The sequence below is a fragment of the Hyperolius riggenbachi genome, chromosome 7, assembly GCF_040937935.1.
Source record: "Hyperolius riggenbachi isolate aHypRig1 chromosome 7, aHypRig1.pri, whole genome shotgun sequence".
NCBI classification, from domain to species: Eukaryota; Metazoa; Chordata; class Amphibia; order Anura; family Hyperoliidae; genus Hyperolius; species Hyperolius riggenbachi.
In genome coordinates this window covers 298,191,459-298,213,333 of record NC_090652.1, presented here as the reverse complement: position 1 = coordinate 298,213,333, position 21,875 = coordinate 298,191,459, and the positions used below count along the sequence as shown (strand labels likewise).

Here is a 21,875-nt window from a genome sequence, read left to right as displayed (position 1 = left end):
GATTGGTGATGAAGGTATGACTGGAGGTGTGATGAAGATATGACTGGATTGGTGATGAAGGTATGACTGGAGGTGTGATGAAGATATGACTGGATTGGTGATGAAGGTATGACTGGAGGTGTGATAAAGATATGACTGGATTGGTGATGAAGGTATGACTGGAGGTGTGATGAAGATATGACTGGATTGGTGATGAAGGTATGACTGGAGGTGTGATGAAGGTAAGACTGAAGCAGCTTGATTCACTAAACTGTGATAACTCAAATATCACACCTTATCAAAGATATCACACCTTATCAGAGATAACACGCCTTAGCAGAGTAGCATAGCGAGCGCTACAAACCTGCAGGGGCTCAGGGCAGGACGAGTGGAGCTTTTGTCACTGCCAATTAGCAGGCATAAGTTCGTAGCGCTCGCTATGCTACTCTGATAAGGCATGTTAACTTTGATAAGGTGTGATATCTTTGATAAGGTGTGATATTTGAGTTATCACGGTTTAGTGAATCAAGCCCAAGGTGTCATGAGGGAGTGACTGGAGGAATGATAAAGATATGACTGGAGGAATGAGGAAGGTATACTAATTACACCAGAGAGGAAATGTGTGCATCAACCAAGTGAACCTGACAAATCTGGCTTTGAAAATTTGGCCTATTGGCTAATCACGAGACATTGCTCATGCAAATATGCATTTGCTTTCGCATGCCTAAATATGCAGGCTCAAAAACCAAAAACCGCAAAACAATCGCCCTGCGGGAATTAGTTCATGCTACATAGCACTATCCAGGGGCGCCACGAGGAGGCTTCCCATTGCCCCCATACAACCGGGGGGCCGAGGGGGTCCCAGGCTCTCTCACCGCCTGGAACCCACACAGCGGCACCCCGGAGGGGGAGGCTGGGGGGTGCAGGCGGTCTCCCCAGCGTGGCCAGCGCCGGGAAGAGCCGCCCGCACACACCTCCCAAGATTAAAAACAGGCACTTACCTTAACGCCCATTGCGTTCTGCTACATGCGCATGACCTGGGCGCGACACATAAGGGGAGGACAGGCGCAAACAGCCTGCTCCAGGGCCCACACCTCCTAAAACAAGCCATCCACCACTTGCCTCCAAAGGAAAGAAAATGCAATGCTAATTACACCAGTAAGGAAGGTATACCTGGAGGAATGATAAAGGTATAATTGGATTGGTAATCAATGTATGAATGGAGAGGTGATGGAGATATGCATGAGGGAGGGGTGATGAAGGTGGGACTGGAGGTGTGATTAAAAAAAAGAGCAAAAAAAGTTCATAAGGGCCTCAGAGATCCAAAGATACAAAAAACTTTATTTTGGACACAGATTCGCAACAACCGATTCACATTAAAATCAATTAAAACCTAGAGGGTCCCTGGAGCACCCCGTTCAGCCCTCATACACACCTCCATCCATTCACCTCAACCACACTCAGGCTCTTATATGATATGCTGCAGCAAATAGCTTCAAATGGAATAGCAAGATTTCCCCTAGCTGGTTATTCAAATAAACACTGTATAGAATGCTCTAAAAGGGAGAACGCTTAAAAGGGAGCGTATTTAAAACTGCCCCAACTGCTGTCTGAATGCACGCAGGTCAGGACTGCTGTAATGCTTCCATGCAGCGAGTGAGCTATGCGCAATATAATGTGAGAGCATTCTATACAAGGTGTCGCTGGAGGTGTGATGAAGGTGTGGCTGACGGTAGGATGAAGGTGTGGCTGGAGGGGTGGTGAAGGTGTGGCTGGAGGTGTGATTAAGGTGTGCCTGGAGGTGTGGCTGGAGGTGTGATGAAGGTGTGGCTGGAGATGTGATGAAGGTGTAGCTGGAGGGGTAATGAAGGTGTGGCTGGAGGTGCGATGAAGATGTGGCTGGAGGGGTGGTGAAGGTGTGGCTGGAGGTGTGATGAAGGTGTGGCTGGAGGGGTGGTGAAGGTGTGGCTGGAGGTGTGATGAAGGTGTGGCTGGAGGTGTGATGAAGGTGTGGTTGGAGGTGTGATGCAGGTATGACTGGAGGTAGGTGTGATTAAGGTATGGCTGGAGGTGTGATGCAGGTATGACTGGAGGTGTGATGAAGGTGCAGCTGGAGGTGTGATGTAGGTGTGGCTGGAGGTGTGATGAAGGTGTGCCCTGAGGTATGATGCAGGTATGACTGGAGTTGTGAATAAGGTGTGACTGGAGGTGTGATGAAGATGTGCCTGGAGGTGTGATGCAGGTATGACTGGAGGTGTGATGAAGGTGTGGCTAGAGGTGTGATGAAGGTGTGCCTGGAGGTGTGATGTAGGTGTGACTGGAGGTGTGATGAAGGTGTGGCTAGAGGTGTGATGTAGGTGTGGCTGAAGGTGTGATGTAGGTGTGCCTGGAGGTGTGATGCAGGTATGACTGGAGGTGTGGCTGGAGGTGTGATGAAGGTGTGGCTGGAGGTGTGATGAAGGTGTGGCTGGAGGTGTGATGAAGGTGTAGCTGGAGGGGTGATGCAGGTATGACTGGAGGTGTGATGAAGATGTAGCTGGAGGTGTGATGCAGGTATGACTGGAGGTGTGATAGGACTTTGGCCTCAATTCACTAAGATCATGCTGGAGATAATAAGGCAAGAGAAAACTTACGTCCTCACAGTTTGCCTGAGGTAAAATGTTTCCTGAATACTACATGCCTTATCACCATGGTGATAACTATAGAAATGCAGGAGATAAGCTTAGTGAATTGAGGCCCATGGCCATGCCTGTTAGCCCAGTGTTTGAATGGTAAACGTCCTGTCTTCTCATCTTGGAAGGCCGGAGTTGTGTGGGCGGACGGGTTTACTCTTCCCTCCTACACACTGTAAGCGGAGCTGACTGGCATCTATCATGCTTCCTATAAATACACACACACTGGACTTAGACACTTGTATTTTTGCCTCTTCAGGAATGCATTAGTGGAGCATTGTCATGTGACTTTGGGGAAGATGGCATAAAGACGTGCCTTGACTCACACAGAGCCCTGGTGCCAGGGTGGTGATGCCCGGCCTCATATACTGTTAAATGATTCAGCATCTCTGTTCAGCCATGAAGAACTTTACTGCTCTGGGCTCAAACCACAAGCTCTGAATGGTAATATTTATCATGGCATACTCTCCACAGGTTAAAGCGTGGTGTACGCAGACAACTGTAGTGTGGAAGACAATCTGACTACGGAACAATGATTTTTTAAAGGGTACCTGAAGCCAAGAAAAGGTGAAAAGTGAATACTTGCCTCAGTAGTGAGAAGTCTCTGGATAGTCCAGAAGCTTCCCCATCCTCCATACCCCCACTGATCCAGAGATGGGACCCTCAGAACCAGGGCCAGATTTACCATAAGGCACTGTAGGCTTGTGCCCACAGGGGCTTGATGATAGAATGGCGGGTCACTCTTCTTCTCAAGTACCTCCCTCGCAGGGCCGGGCCGAGGCATAGGCTGGAGAGGCTGCAGCCTCAGGGCGCAGTGTAGGAGGGGGCGCACAATTCATTCAGCTGTCATTCATAATTGTGTATGAAGCAGAAAGAAATAAGAAAAGGGAATACATAGCAGCGACTGCAAGCCAGATAACTAGATATTAAGGTGTTGGGGAGTTTGTGGGCCCTGTGGCCCTCTTAGTCTAATAGCAATCAGTGTGTGACAGCTGGGGTGGGAGGGATGGAGGGGCGCACTTTGGTGTCTCAGCCTTGGGTGCTGGAGGACCTTGTCCCTGCTCTGCTCCCTCCTTCCCTATGCAGAGTCTTAAGTGGAGCATAAGGTTACTCACCCAGCTCTAAGCATTCCACTGACGAGATCTCCCTTCAGTTGGAGGCAAGCTACCTTATACCTGGTGGCATCTCTAGATACTAAATATTAGGTAGCCAGAGGTACACTCAGTATTAAGGGACACCTGCAGTTACCAACAGTGGTGAGCAGGGGAAGTGTGAGAGGTAAGTGACAACGGGCTAGCCAACACACTTGCGGTGCGGTTTGGTGGGGGGTTTGTTAGTTTGTGTAGATTCAAAGTCTAAAGTGCCAGGACATCTGTGCCTGGTGGCTCCTGTGTAAATCCAGGCCTGCTCAGAAAGTAATCAACAAAGGCCAGCCCCGGGTTCTTCTTCCCCCTGTAGGATGTAGAGTTTGCTCTCCTTATCTGTGGAGATGAAATCCAGCATGTGGGCGGAGAGTCTCTGGAAGTGGGCAGTCCTCACAGGTGTGTATTTGCTGTAGTGTAGCAGGAAGTGGGCCTCATCCTCCGTTTCTATACCTAGTGTGCTGGAGGTGCATACATATAGACTTGGTGCAGTTGTTTTGAATTTTTAATCGATCCACTGATCACTGGCTGAGGCGTCAGGGGGGAGGGGACATTACACACACTGGATTCTCGTCAGAGGGGGTTGTTATCTGTCGCCTTGGCTGAATTTCACCCAACATGTGTACAGGGCTTAAATTATGGGGCCCCCTGTGAAACTTCAATGGGGTCCCCTTTTCTGTTTAAATAGAGTGACCAGACGTCCCGGATTGCCCGGGACGCGTCCCGGATTCGGGGTCCGCTGTCCCAGGCAGCATGAGGTCCCGGGAAACGTCCCGCCTTCAGTAGCGGGACGTCCCGGCCTTGGGACTCTGGCCACTCTCTCCTCATGAACTGGCAGCGGCGTCTATAGACGCCATGCCAGTTCATTGCCTGCAGCCCCGCTCCAGCCTCCTCTTCCGGTGTCTGTTCCGACACCGGCAGGCGAGCAGGGCTACGGCAAGATGGCTGCCGAAGCCCTGTACTGGAGACTATTTGTGTCTCCAGTACAGGGCTTCGGGCGCCATCTTGCCGTAGCCCTGTCAGCGCGGGAGATATGCAGGGGGAAGGTGGTCCCGGGAGGAGCGCGCCAGAGGCCGGAGACTTCTGCCAGGTGAGTAAATGCTTTTTTTCCAGGTGAACTTTGCCCGCATTGCGTTTCTTTTCTGGTGAAATGTTTGCCTGCATTGCGTTTCTTTTCTGGTGAAATGTTTGCCTGCATTGCGTTTCTTTTCTGGTGAAATGTTTGCCCGCATTGGGTTTCTTTTCTGGTGAAATGTTTGCCCGCATTGCGTTTCTTGTCTGGTGAAATGTTTGCCCGCATTGCATTTCTTTTCTGGTGAAATGTTTGCCCGCATTGCATTTCTTTTCTGGTAAAATGTTTGCCTGCATTGCGTTTCTTGTCTGGTGAAATGTTTGCCCGCATTGCGTTTCTTTTCTGGTGAAATGTTTGCCCGCATTGCGTTTCTTGTCTGGTTAAATGTTTGCCTGCATTGCGTTTCTTTTCTGGTGAAATGTTTGCCCGCATTGCGTTTCTTTTCTGGTGAAATGTTTGCCCGCATTGCGTTTCTTTTCTGGTGAAATGTTTGCCCGCATTGCGTTAATTTTCTGGTGAAATGTTTGCCCGCATTGCGTTTATTTTGTACTGACATGTTGCCCGCATTGCGTTTATTTTGTACTGACATGTTTGCCCGCATTGCGTTTATTTTGTACTGACATGTTTGCCTGCATTGTGTTTATTTTCTGGTGAAATGTTTGCCCGCATTGCGTTTATTTTCTGGTGAAATGTTTGCCCGCATTGCGTTTATTTTGTACTGACATGTTGCCCGCATTGCGTTTATTTTCTGGTGAAATGTTTGCCCGCATTGCGTTAATTTTCTGGTGAAATGTTTGCCCGCATTTCGTTAATTTTCTGGTGAAATGTTTGCCCGCATTGCGTTTCTTTTCTGGTGAAATGTTTGCCCGCATTGCGTTTATTTTGTACTGACATGTTGCCCGCATTGCGTTTATTTTGTACTGACATGTTGCCCGCATTGCGTTTATTTTGTACTGACATGTTTGCCCGCATTGCATTTATTTTATAGTGACATGTTTGCCCGCATTGCATTTATTTTATACTGACATGTTGCCCGCATTGCGGTTATTTTGTGCTGACATGTTGCCTATTGCGTTTATTTTCTGGTGTCCGGGGTAACTGTTACTGCATTTATTATTTAATGGTCATAGATGGCTATGTTTGCTGCTTTGTGGTTACGGTATACTATTAGCATCACACAGTTTCTGCACACCCATGATGCAAAGTCTCGTTTGTCCACATCATGGCGTAAACACTGCTTTCTTATGCCTCGCTGTTACATCATTACGTTAGCTCCGCCCATACAATGTCATGGCCACGCCCATTTTACGCCACGGCGCGCTGCGCGCGCCGCAGCCCCCTCCTCCAGTCTTCGCCGCTGCACGCTCCTCAGTCCTCCCCACCCCGCCCCCCTCCCCGTCCCAGGTTGGACCCACAAAAATATGGTCACTCTAGTTTAAACCCTCCCCCCCCTCATCATTATATATTACAAGGGTTGTAAAGTGTTGCCAATTACTAGACAACAGGCTAGCTCAGTTTCCACCCCCTTTGCAACCATGGCAACAGTATGGAGTACAGATTACCCAGGAACTCTTACCTGGCCACACAAGGAATTAGCTGCACAAAGTAGGAGACATATCTTCTTTTGCACTACCTGCCCAAATCCACAGATTGTCAGCAAACCTTGACATGCCTACCTGCCATTATCTGTTAGGAATATCATGGAATTGGCTGCGCTTTATACGCGCATTAAACAAATAGTAAATCTTAGATAAAGTTTGCTATAAATCACTGAAGTAACTGAACTGAATACATTGCCTGCTTATCAGCAAAAATACATTTTCACCTTTATGCCTTCAGTTTCCTGCAGTTTTGAGGAATCTTTGCAAATACGGCGCCCTGCGTAGCTACTAAAGAGAAGCAACTCTTCCTGCTGCCAATGACTAAAGAAAAGCAGGACTTCCTGCTGCCAATGTGATGGAGGCATGCGGGGTAATGTAACTGCCAACCAATACATGACAGCTCAAACTGCAATAACACCAGACAACTAAATCTAAACAGCCCAAGACTATAAAACGACTAAAAACATAAAGAGAGAGAAAGGGTAGAACTTAGTCTCCTGTAATAAAGTCACAGCTGCTAATTAGCTACAGATTTATAGGGCACTGAGGATCTCATTAAATCTGCTGCATATTATCTGTTGTGACTTTATTGCAGGAGGCGAATGCTACGTTCACATTTTATGCTTTTAACTATTTTATATTCTCAGGCGGCTCTTTTCAGCTGTCTGCTCTCTAATGTCAGGTCTGCCCTATGTATTTATGTACATGGAAACTTTTTTTTTCGTACGGTAAAGGTGCATTCACACATCCAATTTTGATTGACCAATCACTGATCAATTTTACCACCACCATGTAGTATGAGGGTCAATAGAATTTGAGTACTTTGAACAAATTGTGAAGTTAAACTCTCTACATTGAGGTGGTAAAATTGGCCAATGATTGGCCAATCAAAATTGGATATGTGTATGTACCCTTAAAGGAAACCAAAGCCGAGTGAACACAAAAAAATTGTACATACCTAGGGCTTCCTCCAGCCCCATCAGCACAGATCGCTCCCACGCTGCCATCCTCAGCCTTCTCCAGCTCGGGTATCGGGTCCCGTAACTTCAGCCAGTCGTGGGCCAGTCTGATGCAAGAGATGTGCGCTCTTTAAGTATCTCTCCAGCAACTACCGGAAAGATACTTGGAGAGTGCATTTCTCTTCCATCAGATTGTCCGCGATTGTCAGGCTGAAGTTAAGAGACCCGGTACTGGAGCTGGAGAATGCTGAGGACAGCGCTGTGGGTGCGATCCGTGCGGATGGGGCTGGAGGAAGCACAAGGTATGTATAAATCTTTTATGTTCACTTGGCTCTGGTACACTTTAAAGCCTGGTACACACTTTCAATTATGATTGGCCAATCACTGACCGATCTTACCGCCTCCATGTACTTTGAGAGTCAGATATTGAATACTATGAGCAGATTGTGTAGGTAAACCTCCTACTACACGGAGGAGGTAAAATTTGGTGCGTGATTGGCCAATCATAAGTGAAAGTGTGTACCAGGATTTAGGCGGTGATAATTTCGTGATAATTCCGGATGCTGACACAGATCGCACAGGAAGTTGATGCTGAAGGAATCCCTGGAAGCCTATGAGAACAGATAGTTTCTGTTAACACTCATGGTGGCCATACATCAGGCGGCCGATCGGCCATCCAATTCGATTATTATAATAGAATTGGATGAAAATCAGTGTCACCAAGTGCATGCCTGACCAACAATGTGACCAATTTTGGGTCAAAAATTGGCCGCATTCTCGATCGCGCACGCTGCAAGATGTTGCTCGATTGGGTGCACGCCAGTAATTCAATCAACTAATGCAGCGAAACCCCCAACGCTGCCCCCCTTAATGTAACTGCCTCCCCCCGGTGCCCACGTCTAAAGTGTATACATTACCTGTCCGCAGCCTGCGCTAGTCCCTCTGCTTCTCCAATAAGAGAGAGATTTGCCTCTTGGTTGAATCTGACCATACATCGCTTGATGTATGGATACCATAGCTTGGTCACCGCACACGTTTTGCTAATTTTACTCACTTCCCACTGTCACTTTTCGGCAGAGCCGGGACAAGGTCCTCCAGCACCCAAGGCTGAGACATCAAAGTGCGCCCCTCCATCTCTGCCACCCCAGCCGTCACACACTGATTGCTATTAGACTAAGAGGGCCACAGGGCCCACAACCTCCCCAACACCTTAATCTCTAGTTATCTGGCTTGCAGTCACTGCTATGTATCCCCTTTTCTTATTTCTTTCTGCTTCATACACAATTAGGAATGACAGCTGAATGAATTGTGCGCCCCCTCCTGCATTGCGCCCTGAGGCTGGAGCCTCTCCAGCCTATGCCTCGGCCCGGCCCTGCTTTTCGGTTCCACCGTCTCTGCTGTCACCGCCACTCGGTCCTCTGCATAGGAGTAGTGCCAGTATACAGATCTGAGTCCCATCAGTAGCATCAGGCTCCCACTGGATTGTAACAGACCAATGGGAGTTAGTTGCATCTCATTGACCAACTCTTGTCTCTAGGCAGACATGAAAAGACACAGCACACTTATATCGCGCTTTTCTAATGGCGGAATTTAAAGAGGAACTCCAGTGAAAATAATGTAATTAAAAAAGTGCTTCATTTTTACAATAATTATGTATAAATGATTTAGTCGGTGTTTGCCCATTGTAAAATATTTCCTCTCCCTGATTTACATTTTTTGGGTTGAAAAACACATACGTCCATCGAGTTCAACCCTGATTTATATTCTAACATTTATCACATAGTGACATTTTTCCTACTGGCAGGTGATGTCAGTAGAAGGAGATGCTGCTTGCTTTTCTGGCAGTTGGAAACCGCTGTAAAATGCTGTTATTTCCCACCATGCAACAAGGCTCCCACAGCGTGATGTCAGAACCATGGACCTGACATCACATTGTGGGAGGGGCTTCCCCACAATATCAGCCATATAGAGCCCCCTGATGATCTGTTTGAGAAAAGGTAAAGATTTCTCATGTAAAAAGGGGGTATCAGGTACTGATTGGGATGAAGTTCAATTCCTGGTTACGGTTTCACTTTAAGTGCTGCAGCCACTTGGGATGCACTCCACAGACAGCCAGGATCATTAGGGAGCCTTGCCTGAAGACTCCTTGCTGTTTTACGTACTGGCTTGAGCAAGGAATGCAAACCCTGGTCAAGGGCTCAAACCGGACATCAAAGGCAGCAGCCTTACCAGTATGCTACCCAGCTGACCCGGCTCCAGTGAAGCAGGACATTTCGGCACTCAGCGCCAAAGTTGGGCGTCGTCATAGCACTAGTGCCATGCTGTGCGCCCCGTACAAGAATAATCCGGGCATCCGGCGATTGCTGGACCCCGCATTACATCTCCCTCTGAGTGTCTACGACTCGGAGGGGGAAAAGTATTTTACGCCACCGGGGAATTGAGCGGCAGCAGGTAGTGATGAGCACAAATTCTGCATAATCGTAATCTTCGCATCGTAATTCGCAATTACGATGGCGAAATTGTAATGCAAAATTTAGGGAAGATTTGTTATAAATTCAGCATGTAAATGTAATCCATCCGTAATTTCACGCAGTTAGAAAGAATTTTTCAAAAAGACCTTGTCGTTTTTGAGAAAATCGATTTTAAAAATGCAAAGGAAAAATGTTTTTTAAACTGTCATTTTTATGAATTTAAAAAGCAATTTTCTTAGCATTTTTTTTAAATTCAATTTTCTCAAAAACTACAAACATATATAACAATTTTGATGGCAATGGCATGTATGGGGGAATTGCTTTTCACTGCTAGAGTCAGCACAAAATTACATCAAAGTTTTTGTGAATTATGAATGATTATATTGAATTTACAAATTTTAATTACGTACAGGCATAATTGCGAAAATCGAAGCAAAATTCCGCATAATCGTAACTACCGCCTTGACCCTAAAATAAGACATCCACCCAAAATAAGACCTATCTTAAGCATGCTTGAAATATAAGACATCCCCCAAAAATAAGACCTAGCCGCACACCCCTGGAGACCCCCCCCCTTTCCTCCCCATCGTGATGCCGCACCATGCCAATTTACCTCCCTGCTGCTGGCACCCTCCTCCAGCAAATCGGATCCCCCTCCGGCTTACCACCATGGGCTCAGGTATACGTACACCAGCTCCAGCACTACACTTTGCACTTGCTTTTACAATTGGAACTGGAATGTAAGATTGTCACCCTGGACTCCGCACTCTCCTTCACCCCCCCCCCCCCCCCAAAAAACCTCACAAAGTCCTGCAACTCCCACCTCCTTAACATCTGCAAGATCCGCGCTTTCCTGACCTCTGCCACCACCAAACTCCTCATCCATGCCCTCATAATTTCCCGCCTTGGCTACTGCAATGCCCATCTGTCTGGTCTCACTATGACCCAAATAGCCCCACTGCAGTCCATCATGAATGCGGCAGCCGGAATTATCCACTCCTCCCATCGCTCCACCATGGCGGCTCCCCTCCGTGAATCCCTCCACTGGCTTCCTATCCAGTCCAGAATCAGATTCAAGATACTGTGTCTGACCTACAAATCTGTCCACGAAACCTGTCCAACCTACATTTCCGATCTTACTCAGATATACACACCTAGCCGCTCCTCCAATGAACTTCGCCTGACTGCCCCCCGCATCACCCAGTCAAGCACGCCTCCAGGACTTCTCAAGAGCTGCTCCAACACTATTGAACTTCCTACCTCCACCCATTAGGGTTTCCCCCTCCTTCAACATTTTCAAGAAGACCCTGAAAATTCACTTTTTTACTTTGGCCTAATACCCCTCACAAGTGCTCTAAACCCACAGCTGAACTCTGGTCTCCTACCTTTCGTATCCCTACCTCTCCCTCTAGATTGTAAGCCTTTGGGCAGGGTCCTCCCCCTTTTGTGTCCTACCTGATCATGCACCTCCATTACCGTATACCCATCCTATGGATCTGAGTGAACCTAACTTGCCTAATCTCCATGCTCCCATCCAGTGACTAACCATTACCTTGTACTCATACTGTGCTGCATGATCTGGTTTGCATGTATTCCTATATTGTCGTATTGCTGTATGTCACCCCTAAATATTGTCTGTAACCTAAACCAGGGTCGGACTGGGACAGTGGGGGCCCACCAAAGAAATTTCAACCTGGGGCCCACACATCCCATGATTGCAGTGAAAAAAGGGCAGGACCATGCACTGGAAGGTGGGCGTGGTCATGATGTATTATGGACAGGGCCAAATGTACATGATCTTAGCAGCATTGTAATTCAGAGACACTGCTGCCCAGCAAAACTTTGCCTTGAGTCCCCTCCTTCAATATAAAGTAATGTCCTACTTTGCAGAGGTTGCGACCGCATCAGGGCCCTTGGACCAAAGGGGCCCCGAAGGGCCCTCCCTCAACTACAGTATTACCTCTCTATTGGTCCTTTGCTCATAATAATCACTTCTATAGATACTTTGAACAGTGGGAATTATTAACACGCTATTTCCCATCCCCTTCTTGCACCTGCTTGGGGGCCCTATTGTAAAATTTGCATCGAGGCCTACAGCTCCTTAGCTACGCCACTGCTCTCAGCATGAGTGATTACAGCACTGAGAAGAGAATTTTTGTGCTGCAGGCAGCAATTGGAGCTCTCTCAGACAAGGAGGGGGGGGGCCCACCAGGGCAGTTTCTAGGCTAAAATGCACCCAGTGCGAGAGTATAAAAATTGCGCCCCCCCCGTGCCGGAGCCAGGTATAGGTGCCTGCAGTATAGGTTAGCTAGGTCTAGTTGCACTCAGTATAGGTAGTGGGCTATAGGTCCCCCCAATATAGGTAGCCAGGCATAGGTGCCCCAGTATAATTGCCCCCAGTATAGATTAGCCAGGTAGGTGCCTCCAGGGCCGAGGCAGAGGCAGGAGAGGCTCCAGCCTCAGGGCGCTGTGTAGGAGGGGGCGCACAACTCATTCAGCTATCATTCCCCTATTGTGTTTGTAGCAGAGAGAAATAAGAAAAGGGGATACATGGCAGTGACTGCAAGCCAGATAACTAGAGATTAGGGTGTTGGGGGCCCTGGGACGCCTCTTACTCTAATAGTAATCAGTGTGTGATGAATGGGGGGGGGCACTTTGGTGTCTCAGCCTTGGGTGCTGGAGGACCTTGTCCCGGCTCTGGGTGCCTCCAGTATAGGTATCCAGTATAGTTCAGGGGCGGACTGGCCAGGGGGCAATTTCCCCCCAGGCCACCTTTCATTCAGTGATTTAGGGTAGGTTTGGTGTCTGGTGTATTGGGGTTTGTTGTAAGGCAATGTGAAACTTGAGGCTAGCTGATAAAAGTGCAATCAGAGGACAGGCAAGCTGGTAAATATACACAGCATGATGCAGAGCTTGCCTGGAGGGTCCGTGTGCAAACATCTGTCTGGTCTCTCCCCATTGTTATTATGACTGCATGTGTGGATAAGGTGTTATACAAGTTAAAGTTTTTGACAGTCCCTAGAATCCAGGAGGGCTACTTTCTGACTTGTGTGAGAGACTGGCAGGGACAGGAGTCCTATTACAGGCAAGTAGCCTCTGTGTGATGTGCAAAACAGATAAGCTCTCTGCTCCATCTCAGGCTATTCTCAATTTCTCTCCACTCCTCCTCTCTCTGGGCTAGTGCACGCCAAAATCGCAATAGCAATCGCTAGCAATTTGTGAGTGTGATTTTGTGAAACGATTTTCAGAGCGTTTTTTTTTTTTTATGAATTGCTCCAAAAAATGCTACATGCAGTGTGTAGCATTTTTTGGAGCAATTCATTAAAAAATAGCTCTGAAAATCGCTTCACAAAATCACACTCACAAATTGCTAGCGATTGCTATTGCGATTTTGGCGTGCACTAGCCCAGAGAGAGGAGGAGTGGAGAGAAATTGAGAATAGCCTGAGATGGAGCAGAGAGCTTATCTGTATTGCACATCACACAGAGGCTACTTGCCTATCATAGGACTCCTGTCCCTGACAGTCCCTCACACAAGTCAGAAAGTAGCCCTCCTGGATTCTAGGGACTGTCAAAAACTTTAACTTGTATAACACTTTATCCACACATGCAGTCATAATAACAATGGGGAGAGACCAGACAGATGTTTGCACACGGACCCTCCAGGCAAGCTCTGCATCATGCTGTGTATATTTACCAGCTTGCCTGTCCTCTGATTGCACTTTTATCAGCTAGCCTCAAGTTTCACATTGCCTTACAACAAACCCAAATACACCAGACACCAGACAGGCCCTAAATCACTGAATGAAAGGTGGCCTGGGGGGAGATTGCCCCCCTTCCCCCCTGGCCAGTTAGTGTCACTGTATACAGTGCTTCCCTGAGCTAATTACTTTGCAGTCCCCTGGGGAGAGGGAGGGAGAGTTGGAAGTGCCCTTTGGCTGTCTGTGCTCAGGGCTGCCGCACGGCTGCACGGCCCCTAGAAACGGGTCTGGGGCCCACCAGAGACCTGGATGTGGGGCCCACTGAGGGAAAAAACTGTACTACTGTGGCCCAGTCCGACCCTGACCTAAACTAATGTCCAGCGCTGCGTAATATGTTGGTGCTAAGGTGCTTTATAAATACAATAAATAAATAACAGAGATGGCATCTATGCTGGGCACCATCATAAGCTTGTTACTGGAGTGGTGTCTTGGCAATTTCTGAAGCTGAATTGTAGCACCTTTCCCTGCAATGATTTGGTACCGGGATGTCACAGCGGGTGACGGCTGGTAAAGGATATCTCACTGTGACTTGTTGAAACTTAAACCTCTTCAGTCAGGCAGTCACTACAAGCTGAACACAGCAGTGAGAAATATCTGGTGAAAGCAATAAAGACAATGTCAAGGTCAATAAACATCATGGCCCTTATTCAATTCACCTTTTCTCCAGATTTTCTTTACTTGGAGATCGTGTTTTATATTCTTCACCTTTAAAATAACTTTTCAGCACTTCACAATCGAAAAAGTACCAAAAAGTAGGTGAGAAAGTACTAGCAAAACAGGGACGTACCTAGAAATCCCCGGGCCCCCCTGCAAAAAAAAAAAATCTGGTTCCCCCCCCCCCCCCACTTCCCTAAGGCCCGGTCAGGGACTTTTGTGGGGCAGGAGGGGTCGCAGCATAAGAGGAGAGCGTGGCCACAGATCGGTGGGGAAGGGGGTCATTCCCCCCCCCCCCTCACCTCGGGCTCTCCTCTCAGCACTTTCCCTCCAGCAGTCATTGGTGGCAGCGGGCAGGCAGCGGCGGCGGCAGGCTGAACACATTACCTCCTTCTCGCCGGAGGTCTTCCGATCTCTAAGAGCTTCATGCAACTTCCTGTGTAAACAGGAAGTTGCTCTTAGAGATCGGAAGACCTCCGGCGAGAAGGAGTTATGTGCTCAGCCTGCCGCTGCTGCTGCCTGCCCGCTGCCACCAATGATTGCAGGAGGGGAAGCACTGAGAGGAGAGCCCGAGGTGAGGGGGGGGGGGAAATGTCCCCCTTCCCCACCGATCTGTGGCCACGCTCTCCTCTTAAGCTGCGACCCCTCCTGCCCCACAAAAGTCCCTGAGCGGGCCCTAGAGGGGCCCCGGGCCCCCCCGTGGCGGCAGGGGTCGCATCCCCTATTGTTACACCAGTGTAGCAAAATTATTTTGAGTATTTTCTTGCTTTTTGGTGACTTAAAAGGCATATTATTGACAAGGTGTGAAAACACGATCTAGGAGAAAACTCTGGAGAAAAAGTTAATTGAATTGGTGCCTATGCCTCATCCACATGCTAGAGGAACTCCGGCTGAGGTGGGCATTTGGCACTGTTGCAGCCAAGGTTTTAATATGTGTACAGTTGTCCAACAATGTCATTTAGCGATATGGTGCATCGCTAAATGATGAACAGCAAACCAGCTCATTTATACATCTTGATCATGCATCACCCTGTTGTCCCTCCTTCCCTCTCCACTGACAGCTCTCGCTGCTCCGCTATAAAGTGTGTATACCACTCAATCCCTGACTTATCACCCTAAGGACTAACCAGTTGATCATTAACCTAGCCAGTAATCCCAAGTGAGGCTCAGGTTTATTGAATTAAAAGTGCCAAAGGCCGTAACACCGAGCCTCACTCTGAGAAACCAGCAGGGGTGGGCATTGGCATACGGTGCAGTGGAAGGGGGGGACATCTTATTTCTCCAGGATTTGTCCACACGCGACCTGTTCTCATTCTCTACTCCTAAGCGCTACTTATTTATGGTGCAAGTTCCACCTGTCACATGATGAGCATGGGGTGCCCTCTACCTATACTGGGGGAGGGCAGTGTCTGGCTACTTATACTAGGCGGGACTCTCTGGCAGGGGGGGCTACCTACACTTTAGGGGGAGTACAAAAGGAAAAACAGAGCGCTCCGATGGTGCGTTACCACTTTTAATAAATTAGCACGCTTAAAATCAATGCACTTACAATGTATGTGCAAGGAATGCACATTTAAGAGGCCACCAGCGAGTCCCCTCTGCGTCCTGTGCCTGGCCAGGGCTGACAGGGTCCGTGCGGATGGTGGGCAGGTATGGAGGAGGACAACCGCCGGCTCACGATCCTCTCGGCAAGCCGTCTGACGTCACTACGCGTTTCGGCGCTTAACCACGCCTTCTTCGGGTGACGCGACGGCTGAACGGCTGCCGATTTCATCATGGTGCAATGCGCATTGACCCGCCTGTTGGGGCGGAGCGGAGCGCTCCATGTAATAAAAGTTTAAAATTCAATAAAGTTTAATAGAAAGCTTGTATAAAAAAGAGGAAAAGATTTAGTAAAAAAGGTTTTCCAAAAATTGATAACTAATTTGTGATTACGGACTTCATAAATATAAAAAAGGAACTGCAGGCTCCCGGATTATAAAAAAGGTGCCTGCGGTGTTCGATGGAACATCCGGCTTGCATAGGCTGCGTGGGACTCGCCAGTCAGCCTCAGCCAAAACATTAAAACCACAAATATTGATGTAAGAGAAGGGGGGGGAGGAGGAAGGGGTGGAAAGGGTGTATAATAGACTTGCGTTCAGCGACTATCAAGCAAGTCACTGCTCCATGCTGATAGGATAGTTCCTGGGTTTGGGAATTTAAAATATTAGACCAAATTACTTAATAATTTAATAATTCATGTGTAAAAATGGGAAGCCCAAAATGTATCTATTGGCTGTAATGTGATAGGGCTAAAAGTAGATCCAATTTAATGGAATTTTATATAAATGGATGGTAAAAATTATATATATATATATAGGTAAATATGTAAAAAATATATATATATGGATATATGATATAATATAAAATGTTATGTAAGTAAAAACTTATATATAAATTTATATGTGTTGTATAAAATATCGAGGAAATGAAAAAAATTTTTTATATATGCAAACGCAAATAAATTAATTATTTGTGAAGGACACCTGGATGGTGTAAATGATGAATTTGAGGCTTTACGCCCGGGTGAGATCGGAAGAACTGGGCCAGGACCATCTAATCATAATGTATATTTGGGTATATGCAATAAATGTTGTCTCTGAAACAATGTGAAATAGAAGGCGGGGAAGGAAAGGACAGGGAAGGAGGGTGAGGGAAAGGGGAGGGGGGGGGGGAGGGAAGGGGAGGGGGAAATATCATGGGGGTGATGGGAAAAGGGGGGGGGGGAGAAGGGGGGGGGAAGGGAGGAAAGGAACAGGGGAAGGAAAGAAATGATGAATGGGAACTGTTCAGGTTGTGGATGTTTGATTCTTATTCCAAGAAACTGGACTATACATTTATGAATGAAACTACAAAACATACACACTTTAAACCCAAATCAATTTTTTACCCCACGCAGGCAAAAGGACCCCAGATAAATACCTTTTATCAGGTAGTCCTAGAGGAATTCAAATCATTGTGTAAAAAACAACAAACCAAAGGAGGCATAAAAAACCTCACCAAGAAAGAGCAAGAGTCACTGGAAGCTTTGAAAAAGAATAAGGAAATAGTGATCCGCCAAGGGTGGGGGGATAGTCATCCAAGACTTGGTTGCGTATAAAAACGAGGGTGACAAACTATTGAGTGACACTAACACCTATAAAAAACTGAAAAAAGACCCCACCAAAGATTTTACCAAGGAACTCCAAATCATTTTAGATCAAGGGATGGAGAAGGAAGTAATTAATAAGGATGAGTATAGATTTATGGTACAGAAAAATCCCCTGTTACCATACTTTTATCACATCCCAAAAATACACAAATCAGAAACTAATCCTCCAGGACGGCCCATAATTGCCGGCATGGAGGGGTTGCTAGCACCACTGTCAGATTATTTAGATCACTTCCTACAGCCCATAGTACAGAACACAGAAGCATATACAAGAGATTCTCTACATGTTCTGGAAATCATGGAAAACTATACATGGAAAAAAGAATATCTGTGGGCGTCCCTGGATGTCTGCTCTCTATATACCTGCATACCACACGAAAGAGGAATGGAAGCAGTTAATTATTTCCTGATGAAAGAGGGATCATTTAACCCTAATCAGGCCCAGTTCATTCTAGACCTCTTAAGGTTCGCATTACAGCACAATTATTTCAAGTTTATGGATGACCTCTACCTCCAAACTTGTGGGACTTCTATGGGGGCGGGGTTCGCTCCGAGTTTTGCAAACCTTTATATGGCTTATTGGGAGGAGCATTATATCTGGTCCGATCATCGGTTTGGAGCGAACCTCGCCCTCTACACTCGTTATATAGACAATGTGTTAATTATCTGGGAGGGGACAAAGGAAAAGTTTATGGAATTCGTTGCCTATTGCAATGATAATACCTTTGGGCTCAAGTTCACTCATGTAGTTGATGAAAAAGAACTGATCTTTCTGGACTTGGAACTATTTGTGGGAGAAAATCAAAAAGTCGGTACCAGAACTCACTTTAAACCGACTTCTGGCAACTCTTATCTCCACGCAAAGAGTTGCCATCATCAAAAATGGATCAATAATATACCAAAAGGTCAGTTGTGCAGGTTGAGAAGAAACTGCACAAATGATAGCGATTATCTCAAACAAGCAGATGAACTAAAGAAAAAGTTTGAGGAAAAGGGATACAAAACGAGTAAAATTAATTCAGCAATCAGAGAAAATTATAAACCCTCAGAGACCTGTGGAACAAAAGGAGGTCAACACAACAATATGGATCCGACTTTCATTACAAAATACACCGAGGAGTCAAGGAAAATAGAGGGTATTATTCTAAAGAACTGGCCAATTATACTACAGGACTCCCACCTGAAGAATATCTTACCCACAAGGCCCAAAATAATTTTCAAGCGTGCCAAATCGTTGAAAAACGAAATTGCCCCCAGTAACATAAGGTTGGACAAACCACAAACTTGGCTTAAAAATCCCACAGTGGGGAACTACAGATGTGGATCTAGCAGGTGTGGATGCTGTCCTTTTATGAGGCATAGCCTCAAACACATAGACCTCCCAGATACCCACAATATCCCCATAAAAAGCTTCATAAACTGCGCTACTCAATTTGTGGTTTATATGTTAGAATGTAGTTGCAAGCTTAAGTATGTAGGTAGGACTACCCGAGAGCTGAGAAGGCGTCTCGGGGAACACAAGTGCAACATTTTAGCAAAGTCAGAGAAACACAGCATCCCAAGACACTTCAACAAATACCACCACTCGGACCCTGGAGGTCTCAAAATCATGGGTATAGAAAGTATACCAGCAGAAATACCATCTGGCCAGAGATACAAGAGACTATGCGAAAGAGAGATGTACTGGATCTTTAGGCTAAACACTCTAGCACCATTGGGGCTCAATGAAGAATTAGAAGTCCAGAGTTTCTTGGAATAAGAATCAAACATCCACAACCTGAACAGTTCCCATTCATCATTTCTTTCCTTCCCCTGTTCCTTTCCTCCCTTCCCCCCCCCCTTCTCCCCCCCCCCCTTTTCCCATCACCCCCATGATATTTCCCCCTCCCCTCCCCCCCCCCCCTCCCCTTTCCCTCACCCTCCTTCCCTGTCCTTTCCTTCCCCGCCTTCTATTTCACATTGTTTCAGAGACAACATTTATTGCATATACCCAAATATACATTATGATTAGATGGTCCTGGCCCAGTTCTTCCGATCTCACCCGGGCGTAAAGCCTCAAATTCATCATTTACACCATCCAGGTGTCCTTCACAAATAATTAATTTATTTGCGTTTGCATATATAAAATTTTTTTTTCATTTCCTCGATATTTTATACAACACATATAAATTTATATATAAGTTTTTACTTACATAACATTTTATATTATATCATATATCCATATATATATATTTTTTACATATTTACCTATATATATATATATATAATTTTTACCATCCATTTATATAAAATTCCATTAAATTGGATCTACTTTTAGCCCTATCACATTACAGCCAATAGATACATTTTGGGCTTCCCATTTTTACACATGAATTATTAAATTATTAAGTAATTTGGTCTAATATTTTAAATTCCCAAACCCAGGAACTATCCTATCAGCATGGAGCAGTGACTTGCTTGATAGTCGCTGAACGCAAGTCTATTATACACCCTTTCCACCCCTTCCTCCTCCCCCCCCTTCTCTTACATCAATATTTGTGGTTTTAATGTTTTGGCTGAGGCTGACTGGCGAGTCCCACGCAGCCTATGCAAGCCGGATGTTCCATCGAACACCGCAGGCACCTTTTTTATAATCCGGGAGCCTGCAGTTCCTTTTTTATATTTATGAAGTCCGTAATCACAAATTAGTTATCAATTTTTGGAAAACCTTTTTTTACTAAATCTTTTCCTCTTTTTTATACAAGCTTTCTATTAAACTTTATTGAATTTTAAACTTTTATTACATGGAGCGCTCCGCTCCGCCCCAACAGGCGGGTCAATGCGCATTGCACCATGATGAAATCGGCAGCCGTTCAGCCGTCGCGTCACCCGAAGAAGGCGTGGTTAAGCGCCGAAACGCGTAGTGACGTCAGACGGCTTGCCGAGAGGATCGTGAGCCGGCGGTTGTCCTCCTCCATACCTGCCCACCATCCGCACGGACCCTGTCAGCCCTGGCCAGGCACAGGACGCAGAGGGGACTCGCTGGTGGCCTCTTAAATGTGCATTCCTTGCACATACATTGTAAGTGCATTGATTTTAAGCGTGCTAATTTATTAAAAGTGGTAACGCACCATCGGAGCGCTCTGTTTTTCCTTTTGTGTTCCCCATTTTTAGCATACTGGCACCACCCAGTTTACAGAGCAGCACCGAGGTGATATCCATTTAAAGGGCCATACCCATCTTAAGCTAGCGCCGGTACTAACACTTTGCAACTTTAGGGGGAGTGCCTGGCTACCTATACGAGGTGGGCACTCTGTGGCTACCCATACTGGGGGGGCAATCTCTGGCCACCTATACTGGAGGAAAATGTTTGGTTAACTATACTTTGTCTACCCGTACTCTGAGGGGGGGGGGGGAGATTCTGTGCCTATCTATATTTATATTAGTATTTTTATTAGTAAACAATTCACCACTTTACATACTGTATATACTCACGTATAAGCCTAATTTTTCGGCATTAAAAAATGTGCTGAAAAGTTACCCCCTCGGCTTATATGCCGGTCAGTGGAGCAGAACGGATGGGGAAGCAGGTTATGTTACTAGCAGAGGAGTGTAAGGATCTTGCACTAGTGATTCTGCTCTTGCCAGCTGGCTCCCTGCTGTGTCCGTACCCCCCCCCATCCCCTGCAACATGGTGTGCAGAGTGTGCTGCCGAAGACTACCTGTGCCCCCTGGCTTGTGGAGTGGAGCGTGTCAGCAGTGCAATGATCGGGGATTCTTCCTGTGTGGCAATCGCTGTGTCTCATATCTATGACGCCATCTAGTGGCTTCTTGAGACAGCTGTATGTTCCTGGGGCACATATGGCTATTGGGAGGGGGGCTGACTTGTACTGGGGGCACATCTGGCTACTGTGGAGGGGGCTATATTGGGGAGGGAGCTTATATGCAAGTCAATCACTTTTTCTTGGTTTCTGAGGGAAAAGTGGGTACCTCAGCTTATACGCGCATCGGCTTATATGCAAGTATATACTGTAATCAGACTGCCAGGGATGCTAGGGGTGACAATTTTTGTACGTGGGTATGGGCCTTTAACCACTTTACCACCAGGGGCGTAGAAACACGTACCGCCCCTGGTGGTACCTCCGCTGTCTGCGCTCGCGCACGCCGCCGCCCCGCTCGCCCGGAGATCAATGAACGGGAAAAACCATTCCCGTTCGTTGATCTCAGCCCCCCAGCAATGATCCGCTGCTTCTATGAGAAGCAGCGCGATCATTGTGATTTTCCCAACCTCATTGTGCTTCCTGTAAGCGTACTTCCGGAAGCTTACAGGTCGCATGAACAAAAAATGGCCGTCTTGTGGCCAAGTAGTAAAACTATATCCAAAAACATTTTTCAT

The 21,875-nt window shown here is 46.7% G+C and overlaps 1 long non-coding RNA gene across 2 annotated transcripts in view; it reads left to right on the top strand.

The window, feature by feature from the left end:
• LOC137525157 (uncharacterized) overlaps positions 1–21,875 on the top strand; it is a 144,614-nt gene that overhangs the window by 106,660 nt on the left and 16,079 nt on the right. The window lies entirely within an intron of this gene.